Source organism: Falco naumanni, chromosome 14 (assembly GCF_017639655.2).
Source record: "Falco naumanni isolate bFalNau1 chromosome 14, bFalNau1.pat, whole genome shotgun sequence".
NCBI lineage: Eukaryota > Metazoa > Chordata > Aves > Falconiformes > Falconidae > Falco > Falco naumanni.
Genome location: NC_054067.1, coordinates 22,233,884 through 22,246,759, shown reverse-complemented (window position 1 = coordinate 22,246,759; position 12,876 = coordinate 22,233,884). Strand labels below are relative to the sequence as shown.

Below are 12,876 nucleotides of genomic sequence, written 5' to 3'. Positions count from 1 at the left end.
TCTTAGTGTAATATATTTACTTTTACATATATTTATTTTCTCTAAGTTGTGGGTGGGGGGAACCCAACCATCTCATTACAAAGCAACATACTCTGTGTCTCTTACCTTTGGAAAAACGGCTCAGACTGGATACACGGACACATATACCTATGAACCTCAGGTACTCTGATAAAGAAAACTGAGACTCTACCATGCTTTACACTCTAGATCTCTTGCAAACTGGGACTTCAGAGTATTTTAAACATACTCCAACATTAATTTTTGCATTAGTGATCTTCAAAGGGTTTTAATAACAAGAGGCTCAAACAAAAGTCATCCCCAAACCATGGCTAAGAAACAGCCTCAAAGAGATCAAACCTTATTTATGAATTCTAAAAAACCTTCACCCCTCCAGATTTGAAATTTATGCCCCACACAATTTTGAGGTAGGAAACATTTTGGAGAAAAGACACAAGCTACCCTTTCCCACCCAAGTTTTTCAAATAAACAGTATTAACAAGGTGTTTTAAGATAATCATCCCAATCCTAAAATAGTTCTCCTCTGCCACAGGACCACACATGAGCCGTTCTAGGTGGACTGGTTTACTTTTAGCAAGATTAAGGGAATGAGAGACTTAACAGAAGCTCAGTTACAACTCTAGCTCTGAAGAGACCACCATCACTCCATAACAGTCATCTGTTCAAAACTAAATATATGTTTTGATTAACATGTTGGAAATAATTTATAATGACACCCAAGTGAATTTGCCTGCGCCATCTTGTATAAAGTTTGGCTTCTAGCCAGAAGGGCACAACTTTGATACTGAAAACCTTCATGACTCACCCAACAAATGTGCTCAATCAAACATTTTTAATATTTACAGCTGTAAAGCTCAATGTCATTTTGGTGTAGGTATTGCTAGGACCTTGCCATCTTGACCTAGGTGAGGTCTGCCACCCAAGTAAAACAAAAATAGCCAACAAAATACCCACCCCAACTCCACAGATACATAGTAGGTTTCTATACTGTGCCAAGTGTTTTCTTCTAGAAATTATTTTAAAATCTTTTTCTCTTTTGACCTCTAAAAAAGTGACAATTCCAAACCATTTCTCTGCATTTCCCAAAAAGTTTAACTTTTACTTACATGATTATTCTAAAATAGTCTTAATAGTTGCTACAGCAAAATACAAAAGTGACTTCAAGCCTGTCAGTAAAGTCCAGGTAGACCTTCTGTCCTCACAAAGAACATCTGGGGATCAAACACATCAGGCCAGTTGCTAGAAGGACCTCTAGTAACTTAATGTTCACCTCAGGGTACCATGAGATCTGATGGCCCACAAAAATTCTCCCTGAAGGAGGAGTAAGATTGAGATGGAAAGCCCACATTACATGGACACCAAAAACCACTAAAAATGCAGAGAAACAGCAGATACAACATACCAAAACACACGGGGACTGACATAAGTGATAATATCAGCTTCCACCCTCCCGTACCAATCTGGATCAGGTTCCTGATGTGACTGTGCCAGGAAAGCAATAATAATAAAAAAATTGCTTCCCTCCACGTTCAAATAGAAACTACACAGGCAACCACCCAGAGCACTTAAAATTGTTTTCTAGGCTAAAACTACATCCCTCGAGATTTGAGAGCTCTAGCCCATGGGGACGAAACAGGCAAGTCCACAGTTTGAAGGGCAGTGCTCACCCTACAGGGTTATACGCGTTTTCCCAGTGACTGCAGAACTTCTTGCTGTTCTTCACAAGAGAAAATCCACTGTTAAGAACTGTGAGCTGGGAAGAAAGTATCTGTCAATACCCAGAGCACATTAGGTTTGACTTGATTTGAGCTGTTATTCAACAATGTTAAATTGTTAATTAAAAATACCCAACACACTGGTCACATTAGGGTGATGTTTGTCCTCTTAGTTATTAATTTATGAGGCTCACAAAGCTTGCAGTAGCAGTTTCTGTAATGCAACCAGGACACTACCTTCAGATAAATATTTTCCTTCGTTGTTTTAGTTATTTCATAGCTTTACTTTTATTGCCAGAAAAGCAAAGTTATAGCCTAAACACTTCTGCGCTGCTTCCTAAGTGATCAGCCCCATGAAACGAAACCCAGTAGTTCCTGAAATGTTCTATTCCTGCTTCTGTAAGTGTTCCAGAGAATTGCACACCTCAAAGAGCAGCTGAACACCTCTCCTGGCTGAATGGTTGGACCTGATGATCTCAAAGGTCTTTTTCAACCTAAATGATTCTATGATTCTACGAAAGGACTGAGCCCTTAAAGTGTTTCATTCTTATTTCAACTTTATGGGATTAAGATATTTTCCAGCTATATCAATGTTGTTAAAAAACACCCATAAAATAATGAATTAAATGCAAAACTGCTTCTTTCCACCAGCCAGGAAGATGACATGTTCTGGATAAGCTAAATTGCTCATTTTAATATCCTAAAGCTACACAAAGCATGACATTTTCAAGCTTAGATGAAAAAGCTTTTAATACATGCAATGTAACAATGTATTTATTTTAAGTATGATTTCACAGTGTGAAACTGTGCCCCGTGAATTTCAAAACACTGTTCTGGTTTTTCAGGCCTCGAAGGAAACTAGTTTATTTGCACATTAACAACATACTATTGAAATTCTATACCCAAATGTCTATCTATATCACTTCGAAGTTATGGAAGTAACATACAGCATGGTCCACTGAAAAGCAATTCTTCTGACTAGAGTCACAAGACACACTGTCAAAAAAACCAAACAAAACATTTAAAAATGAGAAAGGAAAACCCTACATAGAACAAAGGCAGTGACAGTGTCTTCACAGGATTCGTGGTGCAGTCTTCATGTTAACAGTGGTAAAGAACAGCAGGAAAGCTAATAGGGTGTTTCTCTGCAAATAAAATACACAGCTCTAGAAAGACAACCCTATTACTCTTAAGAGCACAAACCCTTCTATGTACCTGAAAAGACATCTTGGTGATAATGCAGTGATGGCCACAGAGAAATCTTAACAGGTCAGCAAAAAGGTAGCTGCAGTTTACACCTTTAAGTAACCACAGATCTGAACAGATGAAGCAAAATGTTTAAAACTGTGCCAAGATTTACAAGATAGGAACCGCAAGTTTCTACAGGGAGCTGCACGTGCTCCAAGGTTCTGAAACAAGTTCTACCCATTTATTTACCAACTTTCTTCAATTTGAGGGGAGAAAGTTCTGTTTCAGACTGTAAATAGTCCAATGAAACAGCTATTGTATGTGCAGACAAGTTCACTGCAACAGGAACACATATTCCACAGCACCTTGTTCATCTGAGTTTCCTCCCCATGGTGAGGAATACCTAGTTCATAGCAAGGAATAAATATCTAAGTATTTTTAAAAGTTTCTTATAATCTTCAAGTAAGAGCTGGTTGAGGACCAGCCAGCAAAGCAGCAAATTTAAGTGCACTCTGAGTGTGCCTTTGTCCTTAGGTGATGTATTTCCAAGTGCCAAACACGTTTCACACTGTGTTGTGCAGAGACGTGGATGTCAGTTTGCAGAGCCAATAAAACCTCCCAGGATTAGGCCAGGAAAGTACCAAAACTCCGACCTTTTCAGTATCAGAGCTGGGTAATACCTGTCCTAAATTAAGCTAGAGAGCATTATGGGATGGGAGACACATGCACAAAGTTGGTACAACTGGTATGATACAATCAAGATGTGATACAAAAGTTATTTTTCAAATCTTGAACAATTTATTTAAACTTGACTCTAGGAGAGCACAATTATCCAGATTACTAAAACCAAAAGCAATGCTATTTCCATGAAAGGCTCCCTACCATGAGACTGGTCAAAGCAGCCAGTTGTTGTCTAATCCAACAGAAGAGAAATAAAAACAGGACTTCACAAGATTAATACAAGAAGAAGTTTGCTTTCAGATTTCTGTAGACACTAAGGAAAGCAAAGGCTGATTTTCCACTAGCTCTGACTCAATTTGCTTCTGTGAATCAGAAGTGTGCTCGATGCATCCTGCCAATGTATTGACACGAACAAGCTTTTCAATTTAAGAACTCTCTTAAAAAACATGACTTCCAAAACAAGCACAAAAATACAGCGAAAGCAAAGGATTCTTTTCAAATTGTAACAGATCATGCAAAATTCAGGCAAGAAAGAATTATTTTGATACACAAACTGAAGACCGTTTTCCTTGTGCAACATGAGAAGAGCCTGTAAAGAGCTTTAGCTACACAGCGGATCAAATTAGTCTAGTTAAAACAGGTTATACTTAAACCAAGGGCTAAAACACACCAATAAATTACTTAAATTACCACATCTGAGCAGTCTCATGGTAACAAACCATGTGCATTTTTATAGTTCATGGAAAATGCAAGTATGAGATCATACACGAAGTTCAAGCACACACACTTCACTCTGCATTTGTGACAGGTCTGGAACATGCATATAAGCATTAATCACAGTTCAGCTGATGCATGGTAACACAATAAAATAAGTTGCCTCTATATCTGAGCTTTAAAGATTTATCAGTAAATCAGTTAACCTGCTACAAGTTTGGGGATGTACACTTCACACAAGGGTGTAAGTGGAAATTATCACAGTTTTGAAGAATCTAAGGACGAGAGTTTATTTATATGTGGTTTTACAAAGTTTTTATTTTAAGAAATCTAGGCACTGAAAAGCAAAATGACAGTTTACAAAACACCAAAAAGTTGTTTACATAATAACTTCCAAAACTGAATAATTCTTCTAAATGATTATCACGCCTGACATTTTGAAATGGACAAAACTATATGCATCGGTAAGCAGATTAAACCTTCTGATGAAAACAGTCATTCTGTTCAATATGACTTACGTACTGTCTTGCAAGTACTTAAGAGAGTACCAAAGCTACTTTCATCCATGCAAACACTAAAGGCTGCCTTTATTCCTTCAAGTAACTGTAGTATAACAAACCCAAATGAAGTTATACATTAATGGTACAGATCACTAGTTTGGAACACTTCAATACTTCACATAATAGAACTGAAAGCAAATGATCCCCACTAAAGAGATAACAATGTTAAAGCTGTTTAATAAAGGACATTAAACAGCAGATAAAAATACTTCATCTAAATTTATAAACCCATATTTAACACTGCTACATGATTTTCCTCCCAAAATACCTATTTCACTCCAGGAGACTATAATATAGTTGATGATATTATTTTTTCCTTTGTATCTTGTAAGAAGTCCACCTGCTCATTGATCTTTTGCTCACAGGACATTTTCAACTTTTCTCCCCAAAGGTTTGTTTGGTACTTACGTAGTTTCACACCACATTCTATTATACATTGATTAGCTACCACTCAGTTCTTCACTGAATTTCTTCTGTTCCACCAGACAATTGTAAACCAAACATGAAAGGGCTTGGGCAAATGGGGTGAACTGCTCTTCACAAAGTTGGAACTAGCATATTACACTTGAATTTTGGTGTGCATTCATAACATGAAAAGTAATACTCATTAGAGGGGACCCAACCTCAGAAGAAATATACCCCCACCACAGGAAAATGAAAATCTGCTTGGACACCTTTCAATTCAATGAACAGCACGTTAGCTGTGATGTAATGCAAAAATGCAACCTCATCCTCTAACATAGCTGATGTGTGATTGTTTTCCACAATGCAGCATTCACGTTAGGCTAACGAAGACACTGCTGTAAGCTATCTAGAGCCAACACCACATACACAGTGATCAAAAACTGGTCAAAGGATAGGGTTAATTAGTGATTATACAACAGCTGCATAGTATCAACAGATACACTTTTTGAGCAATATTAACAATTGCACTCTTCTAATCCACAGATAGATTGTGAAACATGAATTCAAATACATGAACTGGAAAGACCAGGCCTCCACCAATGCAGCGGGTGGTTCTATACCTAAATGTTCTTTTTTAGAAAATGCTTGGTGACAGTCTTCAGGACACACGTAAACTCTTCAAAAAAAAATGATAACTACTTTGTCTTTTTACATCAAAAAGGTGATTTCTGATTCACAAATACTTTACACTGCACCTGCTTATTCCCCTGCCATGTAAAACACATTGTTCTAGCAACAGCTTCTAAAATTTGTCTTTAATTTTGGCTACTTTGTTTTTAAGAATGCAATTCCCATGGTTTCGTAACTCTTACAGTATTGTACATCACAAGATAATTCACAGGAATCTTCCTTTAAAAAAAGGAAAGAAAGTTGGATATTTCTTGTTCTCACAAGTGCTGTACCATGGCAATTTTCTGACAGATTTCTTTCCGCTTTTCCATCGGGTCAGTTCCATGACCTGATCAATTCCATGAGCTCCAACTAAAAGCAATATATCTGAGTAAGGCCACCTAGTCAGTCACTTGTCAGTATGCTACCACTCACTTGCACTGTTTTCTATACAGGAAATGCACTTTCCTAAAACCAGAATTTAGACTTGCATAATTGGCCTTAGATAAAGAGTAAGACAAAACTTCCACCTAAGGGAGTAGGGGGGGAAAGACAGAGAGCAAGTAATGTGAAAATAGAGATAAGGTTGCTACCTTACAAAACCAATAATGTTTATGTGGAAATACTGAACCTCTCACCTCAAAAACTCTATCAGTTCTTCCTTCTCTAATTCACTTTTTCCATCTGATAATAAATGATCCAAAAATTCGTTCCCAAAGAAGAAAGAGTCCTAAGTTTAGAAGTCTGTCAAATACTTTTATATTATTTATACCTTGAAGTGTTACTTAGAGACTCAACAAGTAAAAAATGCTTCATAAAAATCTAGAATACTAAATTATGTTTAATTACCGTTGACACTCTCCTGATGTGAATTTGCTCCTGTTGATAAATGTTACACCGTCAGTGCCTGCTGCAGTATGAACAACGTGCTGTACTGGCCCTCAGTCTTCTTTCTGCAGACAAGAAAAAAGATACAGTAATTTTCTTTTCAGTGACTTGGCAAGCATGAAGTCTTAAGAAGAAAAGGTACAGAAAACAATCTACATCCAATAAAACGGCGAGAGACAGCAGAGAACCGCCAGTGATTAACTCCACTAGAATCAGCAAATGAAACTCAAGGAAGACTCCACCAGGAAAGAACCAGAAAACCTTATGCAGCCCTCCTGCATTCATTCACTATGTACAGAATGCAGAACCTGCCATTTCATGCTGTACTAGCCAAAGACACTCCATCACTTAAGCTAGGATCTAATTAGTGAAAGGTAACTTGAACACTACGAAGATGGTTCCCATATGAGGTGCATTCTATGGATATTAAGTGTATTCACATAGTTAACTACTCACTGCTGTATTCCTCTATATGGCAACAGTGATGAAAAAAATACCCATTTCCAAAAAGCATGTGAATTTATTCAAATTTAAACTATCAGGCACATAGTTATCCTCTGATAGGGTACCCAAAAAAAGACATACATTGTACAATCTGGAACGTACAGTCACAGTTTACTAACACGTGGCAGCACAGCTTTATTCTAGAAACTGTTGTACTAAAGATGCTCCACCATGAGAAGGCAATGAAGAGCTTCAGTAGTCACTGAAGCCATTCAAGATGTTATATTGAATAACGTAAAAATCATCACATTTCTCAAGCTACTAGATCTAGTACCGAACTCCAGCTCCTAAACTATTTGCACACTCAGGATTATAAATCATACTGGCTTGTCTCTCCAAACTTAGTAAGTCTTTACAAATACTGGTCAATTCCCAATACAGTCTTTCTAAAGATAAGGCAGAGGCAGGTATGTTCTGCAGTTTTGCTGAAACACTCCAAGAAATTGCTGGCCCTGAAACTCACTGAGGTAGTTTATAGACTAAGCTGGGGAGCTCTGCACTGAGCCAGCCAGCAGAAGCTCACAGCTTCCTCCAGCAAACACAGCAGATCCATTGTTATTCTCACCAGAAAGGTGATACTGTCTTGAAGTCGCAGATGTTTCTGAAGTCACAGCCTAATAAATGTTCCTCCTGGAACCTTTTAATAAGACATGGGCAAAGAAATATAAAGCAGCAGGCCCCAATGCTGGAAAAATGAATATTGAGCAAACGGAGGCATTTTCCACATCAATCAAGATACTTGGAACAATAGCAGATTTACATTAAGATTGAAACGGACTAAGGGCTCTGAGCCAGTGGTCTGTCTTTGCTGGTCAATACACAGAAAGGATTGTGTTAGCACCACTGAAAGAATAAATTATCGCTGCTTTTACAATAAGCTCTTCAAGAATGCAATAAAGAGTTCAGTGTGTGCTCCTCACTCAAGGATCCAAAACTTTTCAGTTAAGGTCTGGCTTGCAGCAAAGATAACAGCTGAAAACTAACCATTTTGACCTTGGTAAGCTTCATGACAACTTGTTAAAAACAGGTGAAAAAAAATATGAAAAGGTTACTTCTCTGATGTTCACCAGCCTTGAAACTAGAGCAGTGAGCAACCACATTTTTAAATACTGATAGTTCAGACCCATTTGTTTTGTGACACAGCAGAATTAGAAGCAAGAAATGTAATTTTTTGTCTGAAGACTCTTGACTGCTGCAGCATTACTTATATTGAGGTTTTCTCATCTGCTTTCAGACAGAAGTTCAAAATTCTCCTCTGATTAAATGAAATGACAGGAAATTAAGAAAATATGTAACTAGGGAAGAAATTCTTACAATATTTCATACCAGCCTATGACTTTGATGCAGAATATGGTAAGAATGCCTTCAAAGTTGAGTATTTTCTTAAAAGTTACAAGTCTACTTCTACCGTTTGACAAGAAGTCTTCTAAACTGGGGGAAACCGCAGGTCATCAAAGTGCCAGTTTCAGTCTTCCAAGCTCAAAACATGCATTTTAATTTGCTTGAAATTCACCCAAAGGGATTCCAAAACCTTTTTCAATAATGGATGTACAAATGGGTCTACAAACACGTACATAGTACCGCCCAAATGTACTGCATTCCCAATGGGCATCTGCCAAGGCCAGGCACTCTCTCTTGGGAGCAGAACACTGGAATTTTTACTGTTTGCACAGTACATAGGAAATCTTATTTTTTAAGGACTCACAAAACCTTTCCTAAAAATAAACATAGCAGATGAAAGATTGCTGGCATGGGTGTGACAACCCGCACAGTCAATACCATGCAAATGCTAACCTCCAAAACCACCCAAACAAAAGACCACGAAAAGTGTTATATAGAACATTTACATTCAACTTTGTTGCAAATCGGGTTTCGGTACATCAAGGAAAGATGCAGTTTGTGATCAAAGGTTGTGGCAGGAAACGCATTTGTGTGGTCAAAGTTATCTTTATTCTCTCTAAAGGTGAATACCTCAGGAGTTGTTGTTCTAAACATTTCTAACATCCAATTCCTCAAATCCATTGGCAAGCAAAAACACTGTAGTAAAATTAACTACCAAATTTTACAAACAAAAATAGGCTGTCCTAATATAAGAGTGAAAATGGCCTGCATCTGTGCAGATACAAAGCCCAAGAAGTTGAAATTATTCCATTTCATTGTCAAAGTGCTGCTTAATTCCAGTTAAGGCCAAGTTTTTCAAAAACTTGCTGCAACAATACTGAGCCTACAACCAAGTGAACAACTTGTAATAGCTTGCTCCAGGAGAGGTTTTAAGACAGTCAATTCAAGTGCTGTTTATTCACAGACTGCTGTATTAAGAATCACAAACTAAGATCCAGGATACCAATGAACACAAAGTAGATGGCTTTCGACTCGGCTTTATAGCATATTAGATTTATTTGATCCTAGCTAAGAACAAATTATTCCCAGACAACAGCATTCCAAAACTTTCTGAGATTTGGAACGCAGTAAGGTAGAAAGACCTAAGAGAGAGGACAGCGTAATAGCTGGCTGTTTTTCAACGTGCATGATCACACACACACACCAAGAGCCCTGAGAAAGTCAACATCTTTCCCATTTTACCACCTTTTCACATACAAATTACATAAAACAAGGGAAAGAATGCAAGTGTGGGAAGCAACTGGGGTTTTGCTTCTTACAATGATACCGAACAAAACACAAAGTACTTTCTTCTACGCTGGATATTAACTCCAAGGTCAATTTATTGGCTTAAAACACAGAGAGGATGCTTCCCTGGTTAAAATGCTAATCTGAGTCTCAGGAAATCTAGATTCAATTCCCTGCCTCACCACATACTTCCTGTGTGACCTTGGGCCATAAATATTTCGGTGTCTCAGTCTTTCCATCTGTGACCGAGATAGTATTTCCCTATTGAACCAAGTGTTGTAAAGATAAATACATTAGAAGAACATTAGGAATCACAGACCATAGGCATATGCGTACCAGGTTACTGAGGAACTTATCTGTGGCAGTCCTGTGTGTCAATATTCACAATTAGGCACCAGGTAAAGCAAGGAAGGGCTGCCCACGTTAAATACCCAGCTACCACAAGACAGAAAAAACATGAAATATTCAAAAAATAGCTAGAAATCAAAACCTCAATTATAAAAATAAATGAGCTTTACAGGAAATTTCCATCATTCCAATAAGAAGTCTCAGCAACAAGTTCTAAACAGAAACAAAACTCAGAAACCAGCTGAGAGGGAGATGCTGAAGGCAGTGGATACACCTGCCAGCAACGCATTATTACCCTGTTTTCCGAGATTATCACGACGTGCTGCACACAAAGCGCCTAAAATGAGAGGTAGGAGAGGGGCTGCTGAGGCTGGGGGCCATGAATCCCTGGAGACTGTCCCCCAGCCCTCCGCAGGGCAGCAACTGCACGATGCTGGAGTCAACAGCCTTTTGTAAGAGGCAGTAAATAGGATTGCGCTGAAAAGCGGTCACAGTAGGGTCCCCACCTTGCTGCTGCCCCAAGGCAGAGGGGGACAAAGCAGAATGGGGGAGGGTAAAGGATGGTCACCACCCAAACACTGGATGACAGGACTGACCTCCCCCTGCCCCGACCCCAGGAGGAGCTGGGGGAGGTGTCTGGTACTGGAGCTGCTGATCGGCCAAGGGGAACAACTAGAAGGCTACGTGGCATTTGCAGGCAGCAGCTCCGGCTGCCGAGGAGGGAGAACTGGGGGGGGGGTGGGGGGGGTGGGGGGGAGGCGGCGAGAGGGAAACTGGAGCGGGGGGAGCCGACTTCGGATCTCAACCCCCTCTACCCACAGAAACAGGAGAAAAAGGAAAGGAAGGGGTCAAGAGAGACGGAGGATTTGTGGGCTGGGGAGAGCGGGAACGGGCGGAGGGAAGAGCGAGTCGGGGGAGCTCGCTGGCATCAACCCCATGCGGGGCGGCTGAAGCACAGCCCAGACCCCCGCCCGCCGCAGCCCCGCCGCCCCCCGGCTCCCCCCCGCCCGCCAGCTGCCGCCGCACCGGGGCTGTCCCGTTAGGGGCTGCCCCCCCGCACGGCCCCCGGCCCCTGCACCCCCCGGCTGCCCCTGGGCAGACCCCCGCGCCCCGTAGGGCAGCCCTCCCCCTGCCCTGCCTCCCCCCTCGGCCTCCCCGGACCCGCCTCACACGCCCGCCCCACACCCCGGGGTGCCGGTGCTCCCCTCAACCGCCCCACACCCCGGCCCCGGCCCACACGGCGGCCCCCGGCCGCCGTACCGCACCCCGCCGCCTCCCGCCACGGACGGGCCGGCACCCCGCCGCCTGCCCCCCCGCCCCGGGCCCCGCTCCACACCGCGGGGCTCCGCTCCGCTCCCCGCCGCCGCCGGCGGGGGCGAGCCGACCGCCAGCTCCTGGCACTGCCCACCGCGCCTTGGGTGGGGAGCGCCGCTCTCCCCCGGCCCCGCTCCGCCGCCCTCTCCCGCCCGCCCGGAGGGAAGAAGCGGCGGGCGGAGGGAGCCCAGAGGAGCGGCCCTGTCCCAGGCGGCGGCCCCGCGGCAGCACTGACCGTGAGCGGCGCCGCAGCCCCTGCCTCAAGCCCGGCGCTGCCGACCGCCAACCGTCCGTTCCGCCATGATGGAATGCGGGCACTGCGCCTGCGCTACCGCCGCCGCCGGCCGGAGGCGGGCGGGCGCGCCAACCACAGGCCGGGCCGATCTTCGTCTTCAACCACCCGGTCCCGCGAAAAGAGGCGCGGGGGGGGCGGCGGGGGAGCCCGCAGGTGGCTGGAAGGCCCTGGCCGGGTGGGAGCATGGCCCGCGGGTGCCTGGCGGGCGAGGGAGGGGACGCAGCTCTTCATGGCAGACCTGGCACCAAGTGGAGACAACGGTGCGACGGTGGCCGGGGCGTGTGGCTGGCCAGCACCCACCATCCTGCCATGAGGGAGGCCTGGGCCTTGTCCCCTGAGGTGTCTTGGGGCCTGCGGCCGCTGCCAGGCCCTGGCTCTCGGTGGGTAGAGGTGGTGGCACCTGATGGGCCATGCCCTGCCTGGGCCACTGCCTGTCACATCACCCCATGGCACTGCCACAGCTGCTGCCCAGGCTCTGGCCAGGACACCGAGCCCGTGCCCGGCTCTGGCCGGAGGGCTGCAGCCTTGGCCCCTGTCCCCCCAAACCCCGGCCAATGCGTGATGTTCTGCACAATTTACACATTTTGCCTGTCCCCCAGCAGTGCAGGGGGATAGATGGGTCACAGCACATGCAAAGGCAAAAGGCCTGAACTCTAGTATCGTGTATTAACATAAAAAGCTTTAATGCCAATGACTGTAAGAACTGAGGGGTGTTACGCTAGCGATTTAAGTGGGAAGAGCGAAGAGGAAGGCAAGATTTCATTACTGGCTTGTCAAAATGAGGAGTTGGGTACCTTGACACAGGGCTCCATTCCCATCATGTCATCAGACATGATGCCAAGCCCTCAGGGGCACCGAGCCCTGCTCCAGAGAGCATCAAGGGCAGGGGCTGAAAAAACAGCACGGGCCGAGGAGCCCCTCCGGCACATCCATTTTCTCTGGCAATTAA

General features: G+C 43.2%; 1 protein-coding gene across 2 annotated transcripts in view; it reads right to left on the bottom strand.

Moving 5' to 3' along the window:
• Positions 1 to 11,979, bottom strand: part of LOC121097306 (fibronectin type-III domain-containing protein 3a-like) — a 49,069-nt gene extending 37,090 nt beyond the window's left edge. Inside the window, exons 1-2 of one of the 2 annotated variants that reach the window (XM_040614159.1) lie at positions 11,868 to 11,979; positions 6,800 to 6,903 (exon numbers count right to left, since the gene is read on the bottom strand). The gene's annotated coding sequence lies outside the window, so the exon portion shown is untranslated. Of the gene's footprint in view, positions 1 to 6,799; positions 6,904 to 11,867 lie in introns of those variants that run through there. The other variant, XM_040614160.1, reaches the window with a different exon arrangement.
• Between the last annotated feature and the right edge of the window lie 897 nt (positions 11,980 to 12,876).